The sequence below is a fragment of the Hyperolius riggenbachi genome, chromosome 2 (assembly GCF_040937935.1).
Source record: "Hyperolius riggenbachi isolate aHypRig1 chromosome 2, aHypRig1.pri, whole genome shotgun sequence".
NCBI classification, from domain to species: Eukaryota; Metazoa; Chordata; class Amphibia; order Anura; family Hyperoliidae; genus Hyperolius; species Hyperolius riggenbachi.
The window spans coordinates 255,579,422-255,591,539 of NC_090647.1; the positions used below are offsets into that span (position 1 = coordinate 255,579,422).

The following is a 12,118-nucleotide window of genomic DNA, read 5'->3' on the forward strand; positions in this document are numbered from 1 at the left end:
ACAAATCACTTCCGGCTGCTTACTAATCATCTGATAGTTCATCAGTAGTTAACACTGCTATGTTTACACACGCCATCGCAAATAACGCATCACTTTCGACTTCCATCTTTGATCATCTTTTTTCAAAGATGTTCATTTGACAGGTGTACACCGTGAGCCCAGATGGCAGTATCTGGACTGAGACCCCAATACTAAAATAGTGCAAAATTGTTTGTGTCAGGCAAAAACATTGGGGAAAAAAATATCAATCATCTAAATCTAGTGACTAGCAATCTGATAGCAAACCGTGATCAAAATGCACATCAAACATCAGTATCCAAATGTATACAATTGTATACAGCAAGTACACATTAAGATAAAGGGCAAGCAGGTCAGGGCAAGATCAGATTAATCAGACTGAACAGATCAAGTAAAGACTGGAAGTTCTAGCTGGGAAGCAGGAAGCGTCTAGAGGATGGAGTGGTGTGCCGTGGCAAGAGGGCGTAGTCCAGGTACATTTTACCCTCTCTTTGGTGACCCTCCTACTTGGACACAAGCTGATCTTGTGAAACCGTGCTTGCTCATTCCTATTGGACTGTACCACTTCTATCCAGGGAGTTCTGAAAATTTAAAAGAAATGTCAAGAACCTCCTATGAGGAGTTGGACTTGTTAAATACCCTTAAGAAAGAGGTTAATATATTTCATGTTACTAATACCTTCTATAAGTGATTACTAAACAGGTAAACTGTTATTTACAGTGTGTTTTACTCTAGGACAAATATACATCTTATATGTGTGTATAGCCACGTCATAGTGGTCTTTTAATTCTCATTTTTAAGGTCTTTTTAGCTGATCTCTTTTTTTCTGGCTAACAGCCAGTTCATCTTCTTATATGTAGGTCCCTGAGTTTTAAACAAACCTCATTTTGCCAGAAATGTCAGCAGAATTATGCAAATCAGCTGCGCAGATAAGAATCATGAAGAAGGTAGATAATAACAAATGTCTGTTGTACGTACATTTATTACATCTTCCTAATGGAGATGATCTTCAACAAGTGAACGCATGTCAGGCAAATTCAATTAAAGCATAACAAAATCAACACCCCCTAGAGGTAAGACAAACTGTGGAGTGATGTACCTGTTGTAGTGGTGTTATGTATTCATCAACGGGAACAGCGTGCCAAGTATGCAAATCATTAGACATTGATAAATTCCTTTTGGATGTGCATTTCCTGGATTCACACCATTTTTTTCCTCGTTCACTTTGTTTTCCTTGGCAGGTGCAGCGGGATTTATTCATCTTGAATTTGTAGATTGAAATAACATTTTCATGAAAGGGAAGGAAATGAGTCTTCTGTTCTGCAATTTGATTGCATTTCATGTTCTGCACACACCTGCACTCTCATTCCCTCACTGAGTGCTGAACCCAATGAAGGTAGCTGGTGGTACAGAAGTTGTTGAACTGGCATATATGGACAAGGTTGTGCCTGTCTAGAAAAAAAAAAAAAAAGCAATTTCCATGTATGACTAAAAAATGAAGGTTTTTACTAGGACTGGCTGTCTTTCGCTTTCTCTAAGCATGATCCAACCACGCATGCTGCAGTGATTGGATCTCGCCAGATTGGAACAATGAGATAGGGGTCACGCGTCTGTTTTGTGTGCACATTTTCTGAAGAGAAAAATTACAGTAGCTGCTGTGAAAAAAACGTGCACATGATGTGCAGGAAACACATGTAGAAAAACACACACAAGCCCTGCCTCAAACCATTAATAATGTTATTTTTTTCCGTCCAACATCTGCATTCAATCAATGCGCACTGCATGGAACTATAATTGTAGCACCAGCATTTTTTTTCCACATATTTAGCAGAAAGCATTAGAAATCACTGGAAGATTACCTAGTCTGTCCTAAAAATATTCCAATGATTATTAACGGGCAGTGATGTGTATGAGGCTGCTTCATTTGGATGGATAACAATAAATAAATACAAAAGAGATCCCAGACATGTGCTTAGTAGGGCTAGTACTATATTTATCCATGTTTATCACATCATGCCACATGTCACTTCAGGTGCGCTTTAATTGATGAAATCTTGTCAGCTTCCAGGTAACCTTACATTCTTTATTTACATTTTTCTATGCTTCTCCATGCCTTTTAAAAAGCTCTAAGAGCGCGGTGCAGACAGCTGACCAGTTTACAACACTGAGTGTTTTGTGCATTGTAAACAGCATTTAAATGATGATTACAATGATAACATTAACAATAACAATATGTGATGAATCATAGATAACTTAAAAATCTAAGATGTTTATGTTGATCACGTTTTTCAGGTGTATTTATGTGAATGTATTAAAGTTTAACTGCACTAAGGAATGACTAACATAAGAGATATATGGAGGGTAACAGTCCTCTCCTCTTTTAATGCTTTGATGCCATTGTGACCCCTTTGACCCGGCCACTGTTGCAGAACATTTGAACATTCAATGCTTTGCTGCATTATCCATTAGCCTGCTCAAGATTATCTAACTGGGGCTGGGTTTACATTGTAGAAGCATATATAAATGGTACAGTGGAAGTGTAGTGTAGTGTAACCAGGTGACAGCAAGTCCTATATGTATTACATTTTATGTGTGACTATCTGCATCATGAATATGTGAATCTCTTATATAAAAAAACATTCCTTTCTTAATAAAAGATCCACTTTAGGTATTCAGGTGTATAGCTGGTATGTGGCTAAATTAACACTTGCCACAGTCTGCTTATGGTTGCTCTAAAGGGAAATTCACAGTTAGGAAACTACTAAAGCTTGCAACAAATTTGTTTGTTTTCTTATATTTCATTATTCCTAAGTAAGGGCCTGAGCCCATTAACGCAGTTGCATGCAGTTGTGTCTGCTTTTCAGAAAAACATCAATGTTACAGATGCTGTAAAGCGGACACAACTGCGCTCAACTGTGTTAGTGGGCTCAGGCCCTAAAGGCTTGCGTTAGTGGGCTCAGGCCCTAAAGGCTGATCTGTAGGAAATATGATCAGATCTCCTTGACTTTTCAAACTCCGATCACACTTTCCTTTGTGTAAAGACAAGGGATTATTAGGTGGTTCAAAAGTTCATCCTCTGCCTGGCAAATGCAATTCACTACATCCTAAACCAGGCATGGGCAAACTTGGCCCTCCAGCTGTTGAGGATCTACAAGTCCCACAATGCATTGCAGAAGTCTGACAGCCACAGTCATGACTCATAAAGCCAAATGCATTGTGGGATTTGTAGTTCTTTAACAGCTGGAGGGCCATGTTTGCCCATGCCTGTCCTAGACAGTGGACCTTATTTACCGTTACTAAGGAACAGACCAGAGACCAACAAAATGATACAAAAAATTTGGCTCCACCAGAGTTTACCTCCACCAGAGTTATATCAATGCAAAGCAAGGGTTGCCACAATAATTAGTTTTAGAGATTCCATCCATATGCATTTGCCTGCTGTAAGAACTTTTAATAAATGCAAGCCATCCAGGATTTAACGTAAAAAATAATAAAACAGCTGACTACATGCAAGGGACATCTATTAGACAAGTACTAATTCACTAACCTTTTAGCAACCCATGCCATGGTCCAGTACAATATTAGCTGCATGCTTGTTTCTGGTGCTATTCAGATACTACTGCAGACAAATAGACCAGCAGTGCCACCAGGCAATTGGTATTGTTTGAAAGGAAATGCATATGGCAGACTCCATATTCTTCTCACTTTAATTGTCCTTTAAGACCAAGATTGATAAGTACGCACGCATGCACGTACACACACACGTACACACACACACACACACACACACACACACACACACACACACACACACACACACACACACACACACACACACACACACACACACCACATAAGCATAGCACACACATGCATGCACAACACACAATTTACATATAAGGAGTACTTACCAGCCACTGTTGTAGTAGGTAACCATTTTTTTAACTGTTAAGTCCACTTTAAATGAATATGCCTTGGTTTTTTATATCCGTAATATTACCTTTTAGCTGTGATTGGCACATAAATAATAGGCATGATCCTTTTTGGAGAAATTTCACACAAGAATTATTCGCCTTGATTTTGGATGCCCTGCAAATAATGATTTTTGAGCTAGTAGAGCAATGAAAAAGATCAATTAGCTCAGCTATGAATCTTCAAAGTGGTTTTTAAGTAATGTGTTCTTTCCATGGATATTTTAACAGCCTGAACATCTTCTTCCAACTTTAATCTTTCACCACTCTGAGCTTGAAAACTCGGCCTGCACTTGGATCTTTTGTGCTGCTTTCTTTCTATCCTGTATTATTTTGTAACCATAATTATTTTTCATTTGCCTTTGAAGCACCCTGCAGTTAGGAGGCATTTAAATACTTCTATGCCGCTAGCTTGTCACCTATAATATAGTTCTCTCACAGTTCTTAGTATCATTTATTAATGATTTTTTTTTTTTGCGCCATGTAACTGCTGTTTCTTGGTCTTTAGCAAGCGTTCTCAAAAAGTATAGTATCTGCACCCCAGGGGGTACTTCTGCTTGTCACAGTCAATTTATCACATTATGGTTTGGGTTTTAGAATGTGGTAAATTGTATAGATAAACCTAGATGTTAATTTACTTAATTTGAAGCATAGGGATTTTACCCATACAGTGAGTTTAGTAAAAAGTAGTGTCCATCAGCAAGTTTTGCCTGTCCTTTTTGCTGAAAAAATGGCACCCACTTTTGTCATGTTAATTTCAAAATGTATTTGGTGTTACTATGAAAATCCTTCGCCCCTTTTGCTTTACAGAACTCTGACCACCCACACTAACTAACTAGTGATTAGTCCCTGCCCTTAATAACATTTCTGGAAGTGGGGTTTATGCCTGTAGTAGGGATGAACAATGAGATGCAAATATTTCTATGTTCATGCAGGATTATGTAAATCTTTATGCAAATATTTGCAGCTTGAAAATGGACAAATCAAGTCCCACCCAGGTTTGAATTGATTGGTCCATTTTCAAGCTGCATATAGGTGCATAAAAATTTGCATAGATCTGCATGAACTTGGACATATTTGCATCTCATTGAGCATCTGTAGTCTGTAGGTTATAGGAGATTATAGGTGATCTATAATGAAGGTTTTCTTCATTTCTTTCTTTTTTTTTGTGTGTGTGTAATGTTAAAGAGACACTGAAGCGAAAAAAAATATATGATATAATGAATTGGTTGTGTACTATGAATAATTACTAGAAGATTAGCAGCAAAGAAAATATTCTCATATTTTTATTTTCAGGTATACAGTGTTTTCTAACATTGCATCATTCTCTAATATGTTCAGATTACACAACACTCAGCATTCAAAATGATTCTTTCAGAGCAGTCTGTGAACTAATGACCTCTCCTCTGGCAGATAAAAAGAAAACTGTTTACTTACAGTTGAGATAATAAAAGTCAGAAGACAGCCCTCTCCACGACTTTGAAAGTCGTAGAGATTAATGGCTTTTTTGCATAGAGATAACAACTGGAGTTTCTTGACTCTTCCTGTACTGGAAACAATTACACTGATGTATTTGATCTTAATGTGTTATTTCTTAGCTGTGTTACACATACAAATCATAATATCATAATTTTTTTTTCACTTCAGTGTCTCTTTAAAGTGTATGTACAGTATATCGCAGTGCAGGCACAGATTGTTAGAGGCTTTAAAGAAGTGTGTTGCTGTGACAGGGACTGTAAGAACTAACTCACAAAAATGATTTTCTGCACAGGGGGTACATTGGAATTCTCAAAGTCAGGAAATGTGTAAAAATTAAAATCTCAGTAAATATTTATTTAAAAAAGAGAAGGGATGATATGGAACTTGTATTCTTGTAATATAACATAGGTGACTGCTTTCTGGTTCTTCTACTTTAATAGTATGATACCTTGACCACTCCCTTGTCTTTTAGCACAATATTTTTATGTCATTGACCTCAATTCATAAAGCATAACCATATACGGTAATGTCGAAAACCGCTAACTTTACCGAGCGCTTAGCAAAATGTCAATTCATAAAGCAGTGAGGTAAATTACCGACTTGTGCACTAAATACCTCAACACGTCAGTAAATGTTAGTAAATGTCAATTCATAAAGACAACAAGCGGTAGAGCCAAGACATTTTAGAGGCACCTCTGGTGTGGTGTAATCAGTACGGAGAGTGTGCGATACCGTGTGCATCCAGCTATGACAAGTAGAAGCAGATAGAGCTATGACTGACAGGAGCAGAGCCAATAGAAACAGCCCCTGTCTCCTGCAAGTCCCATTGATTGGATTTTGATAGGTTGTGAAGGCTTTTTGGGTGGAACAAGCTTTTCTACCCCCAGGCAGTGAGCAGAGCGAGTGGAACAAAAGAGGTATCCCCTGGAGCCCTTCGATTGTTTAACCTTTTAGGTTTGTGTTTGAAGATGTATAAGAACTAGTGTGGAAATCACCTAAGCATGGCATGGGTAATGTCTCCTGGAAGTTCTTGTAAGCTGTGGCAATTAAAAAAAAGAAAGACTAATGGACAGATTGAGAGCGAACAGAGATAGTATAACAAACATGTACATTCTAAAGAGATATCAGGATGCCTCTTACTATTGTAATGCCCTCACTGCATGTAAGTCACTGAACTTCTATTGCACCTGTGAACATTTTTATGAATTGGCACAAAAAGTCTAAAATACCGAATGCGTTTTTTTTAACGTCCAAATTTTTTTATCGCACAGCCTTTTATGAATCGAGGCCAATGTTTAAAAACAATGTCCACATGATTGACATAAACACTTATTGGCAGTAGAAATTTGTAAATGTAACTGCATATCTCTGCCTTTTAGGTGACGTGTACACAGCAAATGAGGAGTGGAAGGCATATGTAGGGTGCCTCTGCTTACCCTTATATAACATTTTTTATGTCACATAAATGTAAAATGTAGTACTCCTATACGGAAAGCCTACTGGAATGATATTGAGAAACACATGGCTATAGCATTGCCTGTTGCTACTTTTGAGGGACAGTATTGCATAGTCTGTTGTATTGACTGGTTAATATTATAGATAGTGAGATGCAAAAAGAAGCGTTTATTTTATGCACATTTTTATAGCTTAGAATGAACCCAATCAGAATTGTCAGCTTTGCATTGGATTGATCCAGTTTCAAGCCACATAAAGCATAATGTAAAATTTTATTTTACTTGAAATGTTTAGCCTTTCATTGAGGATAAACAGAGGAACACCAAGAGCCCCAATAGTGTAGTATGTATTGACAAAGGGGATAATGACAAAGAGTAATAGTTGTTATACTAAAGCATGGGTCACCAATAGGCAACCACTGTTAAGGCAGGTGGGGAGATTATCCTGACCCCACTCAGGAATAAGAAGTCGCTCTCTGTAGATAGTAGAAAAGGGTCGCAACCCTCCGCCCAGGGTGGATACAATATTATATAGAACAGAGGCACCAAAAGGATAAAAGGGGTTTTAATGGAGCTTAAAAGCCAAAAAATTGGTAATTAGAGGAGGCAGTGGTGGACTTACCTCCTCCAAGCAGACACAACATGACTGTACATTCAGTCTATTTATTAACGAACTCCAGATAAAACAAAGCAACGCGTTTCACGGGTCAGCGCCTGCTTCCTCAGGCAATAGAAAAAGGAGTTACAGCATCTAGCAAAACAAACAACACTCGGCACCTTTCATTGAGGATGGTTGCATCCTAAAGTAACTGCTGTTTTTACTTTGAAATGTCACTTCATGCATTGTTAGCTATGCCTCTGTCTGTGCGATCCACAGATGTACATATTTTTTCTTTTCAGAAGTGAAAATGAAGTTGCAGAATGCATACAGGGAACACTAGCCAGAGGCTTGTTCTTTATCAAGCTGAACTGTAGTTTGCTAGACTAGACCACTGCTTAAAACTGCCTTGTCAGTAATCTAGTGCTCTGGGAAAACCTGTTGCTGAGACATTTAAAATGGCAAGTGAAGTATTCCCAAGTGACTATAATCTCAGAGTCCTTACTAGTTCTCACACACTGAGGTCACAACTTCAGGAAAACAACTACAGGATATTTGAAATATGTGGGCTGTTGTACCTGCTGATATGATTCATTCTACAGTCAGTCATGTAATCCTTACATTTGTTTAACATCAAAAGCATCTAACAAGCCAGTTGACTGGACGATTAATCATCCTGCACTTTGGGAGTCTCTTTTTTGTATGCCATGTATAATATACAAACAAACCACACTGCAAAGTATTCTACAGCATCCATTAGAAATCTTCCACTTGCAGTTCTCTTCCATAGTTTCACAGACATAAGATGTGCCTCACACAACTTCTTATTTTTGCACCTATTTTTGGCTCACCTTGCATCTTAAACCTATTGCAAATCAGCCATTGCTGCAGTTATAAAAATTGTTTTTATCATTCTATTTGTCATCAGTGAAAATGTGCTTTTACTTCTTGGGTTTAGCAAAAAAAAACAAAAAAAAAAACATTTTTTTACCATCAGGAAAATATTAAACATTGTATTGCATTTTTTCATTTTTGTAATACCACTTGCTGGTTTTACAACCAAGCTCCACGCAGAAAAACTTACCATGACATTACAGTAACCATAGCTCAATATTTGTATATGTTGTTCCTGTCTTTACTACAATAAAGCAAACCTCTGTTTTGTTGGCAAAGCTAAGTGCACTCCCATAATATACTCACATCTCTTGTTAGCCAGTGCTTTCTTGTTCTCACCTCTACTCTACTTTACAGCTCTGCTGCACCTTGGTCCTTGCCTCCTATTAATTCAGCACATTATTCCTTGATCTGCTTTAATCTATTATGCTCTTATCTGCTTTAATCTATGAGCATATTCACTGAATTGATCTGTGAACTGTATCTGGCTGCTTGGGAGGGGAGGGCATAAATGGGAACAAACTTGGCGCTAACCAACCATACCATTTTCATGTCCATGTGCTGTTGTAGGGGGGCTGGCTGATGTCATCGTCTGGAAAAAAATCATTGAAGTAAGGCTAGAATAATGATGTCATCAAAATAATCAACACTGTTCAAGGTAACTGCAAACTTTCATGTTTTGAATGGGAACCTAAACATAGGAGGGTAAGTCATGTACATGTGGGATTTTATAGAAACTTGAAGTTTTGATGTAATATACATGAAGTATTGCTATGCAAATACAGTCCTGGCCCCTATATTTACACTGTTATCAGCTGTCACTTTTGCAGCTACACAGAAGCTGTAGTGAAGCATAGACTGTAATGGATCATGTAACTAACCACTGACACAGAAATGTGAGTGTCATCCATTTGCCTATGTTTTCTTCTTAGTTCATTGATTTACAAGTCCTATTTTAATATGGTTTACTAGCCAGACCATAGGTTCAGTAATTATGTTTTAATTGATTAAAAGTGTGCTAAGGTTAATAGCAATTTGCTTTACAAATAATTGTATTATCGCAGAATATGGGAATGAAAAAGCGGCACACAAGTAATTCAAATGAGAAAACTAGAAGTGAACAGGTCGTGCATAATTCTTACCTTCAAGCTAAGAAAATCATCTAAAAAACAATACTGACGTAAATAAATTATTAATTGCTTTAAAATAAAACTAGAATATAGATGCAGTCTATGGCAAGTGTATTCACACTTATATGTTGGAACTTCATAAAGGAGAATAATATTAACCATGCAGCCAGATAATAGAGCTTATCATACTGCATAAGGAAAATTTGTAGACTTTAACCACTTGCCGACCGCGCACTCATACCGCGCGTCGGCAAAGTGGCAGCTGCAGGACCAGCGACGCAGTATTGCGTCGCCAGCTGCAGGCTGATTAATCAGGAAGCAGCCGCTCGGGCGAGCGGCTGCTTCCTGTCAATTCACGGCGGGGGGCTCCGTGAATAGCCTGCGGGCCGCCGATGGCGGCTCGCAGGCTAAATGTAAACACAAGCGGAAATAATCCGCTTTGTTTACATTTGTACGGCGCAGATCGGCGATCCCCGGCCAATCAGCGGCCGGGGATCGCCGCCATGTGACAGGGGACGTCCCGTCACTGGCTGCACAGGACGGATAGCGTCCTGTGCAGCCCTGATCTCCGGGGGGGGGAGCAGGTAGGAGAGGGAGGGGGGAATTTCGCCGCGGAGGGGGGCTTTGAGCTGCCCCCCCCCGCCAGCCACATGCAGGCATGAGAGATCGGACCCCCCCAGCACATCATCCCCCTAGTGGGGAAAAAAGGGGGGTGATCTGATCTCTCTGCCTGCTACATGATCTGTGCTGGGGGCTGCAGAGCCCACCCAGCACAGATCACTCAGCACAGCGCTGGTCCTTAAGGGGGGGTAAAGGGTGTGTCCTCAAGTGGTTAAGGGCTCTTATAAAGTAAGACATTGCGTTTGATGCAACGTAAAGGTCGCAGAACGTGCTCCTAATGCAACGCATTGAAAGACTATAACTTTGATGTTATTTAGCCCTGCGTTTGGTGCGCTGTTTTCGTCGCACAGTGATAGAACGAAAACGGCGCATGCGTTACAAAAAAAAACATTACTGAGCATGTGCAAACAGTTTAACGCAGCTAAAAACTTGTATAACGCATAGCATGCAGCACTTTCATTTAACGTGCAACGTTAGACACCAACGCAACGTCTGCACTGTAAACAGCCCATTGATTTTTCATTGCCGTAAGTTATTGTGCGTTACATGTTGTTCTAACGTGTGACCTTTAACGTTGCACTGTGAAAGAGCCCTAAAGGACACCCAAGGCAAAAATAAACTAATGAAATAAACAATTGTATCTATCTTCCTTCTCCTAAAAATGACTTTTTAAGATATTCCACAGTTTTATTTTATGTTTCAATCTACTTTTTAAGTTTTAACTGTTTTATTGTTTTTTTTTGTTTAATGACGCATTTATTAACCACTTCCCGACCGCCTAACGCACAGAGGCGGCCGGGAAGTGGAGCCCTGAAGGACCGGCTCACCCACAGGCGGCGGTCCTTCTAAGGGCATGGGCGGAGCGATCGCGTCATCCGTGACGCGATCCTCCACCGGCTACTGTCACCGCTCGCCCGCCGCAACATCCCGCCGGCCATACGGAAGCGCCGGCGGGATGTTAACCCCGCGATCGCCGCATACAAAGTGTATAATACACTTTGTAATGTTTACAAAGTGTATTATACAGGCTGCCTCCTGCCCTGGTGGTCCCAGTGTCCGAGGGACCACCAGGGCAGGCTGCAGCCACCCTAGTCTGCACCCAAGCACACTGATTTCTCCCCCCCCTGCCCCAGATCGCCCACAGCACCCATCAGACCCCCCCCTGCCCACCCCCCAGACCCCTGTTTGCACCCAATCACCCCCCTAATCACCCATCAATCACTCCCTGTCACTATCTGTCAACGCTATTTTTTTTTATCCCCCCCTCTGCTCCCTGCCCCCTCCTGATCACCCCCCACCCCTCAGATTCTCCCCAGACCCCCCCCCAGACCACCCCCCCCCTGTTTACTGTATGCATCTATCCCCCTGATCACCTGTCAATCACCTGTCAATCACCTGTCAATCACCCGTCAATCACCCGTCAATCACCCCCTGTCACTGCCACCCATCAATCAGCCCCTAACCTGCCCCTTGCGGGCAATCTGATCACCCCCCCACACCAATAGATCGCCCGCAGATCCGACATCAGATCACCTCCCAAATCCATTGTTTACATCTATTCTCTCCTCTAAACACCCACTAATTACCCATCAATCACCCATCAATCACCCCCTATCACCACCTGTCACTTTTACCTATCAGACCCTAATCTGCCCCTTGCGGGCACCCAATCACCCGCCCACACGCTCAGATTGCCCTCTGACCCCCCTTATCAATTCGCCAGTGCATTAATTACATCTGTTCTTCCCTGTAATAACCCACTGATCACCTGTCAATCACCTGCCAATCACCTATCACCCATCAATCACCCCCTGTCACCCCCTGTCACTGCCACCCATCAATCAGCCCCTAACCTGCCCCTTGCGGGCAATCTGATCACCCACCCACACCATTAGATCGCCCGCAAACCCGCCGTCAGATTACCTCCCAAATGTATCGTTTATATCTGTTATC

General features: G+C 40.7%; 1 protein-coding gene and 1 long non-coding RNA gene across 8 annotated transcripts in view; one reads left to right on the forward strand and one right to left on the reverse strand.

Annotated features, from left to right (window-relative positions):
- Nucleotides 1-12,118, forward strand: part of AUTS2 (activator of transcription and developmental regulator AUTS2) — a 1,744,602-nt gene that overhangs the window by 54,814 nt on the left and 1,677,670 nt on the right. The window lies entirely within an intron of this gene.
- Nucleotides 314-12,118, reverse strand: part of LOC137546282 (uncharacterized) — a 34,887-nt gene continuing 23,082 nt past the window's right edge. Inside the window, exons 2-4 of one of the 2 annotated variants that reach the window (XR_011026221.1) lie at nucleotides 8,958-9,006; nucleotides 1,118-1,470; nucleotides 314-599 (exon numbers count right to left, since the gene is read on the reverse strand). This is a non-coding gene — a long non-coding RNA (uncharacterized lncRNA). Of the gene's footprint in view, nucleotides 600-1,044; nucleotides 1,471-8,957; nucleotides 9,007-12,118 lie in introns of those variants that run through there. The other variant, XR_011026220.1, reaches the window with a different exon arrangement.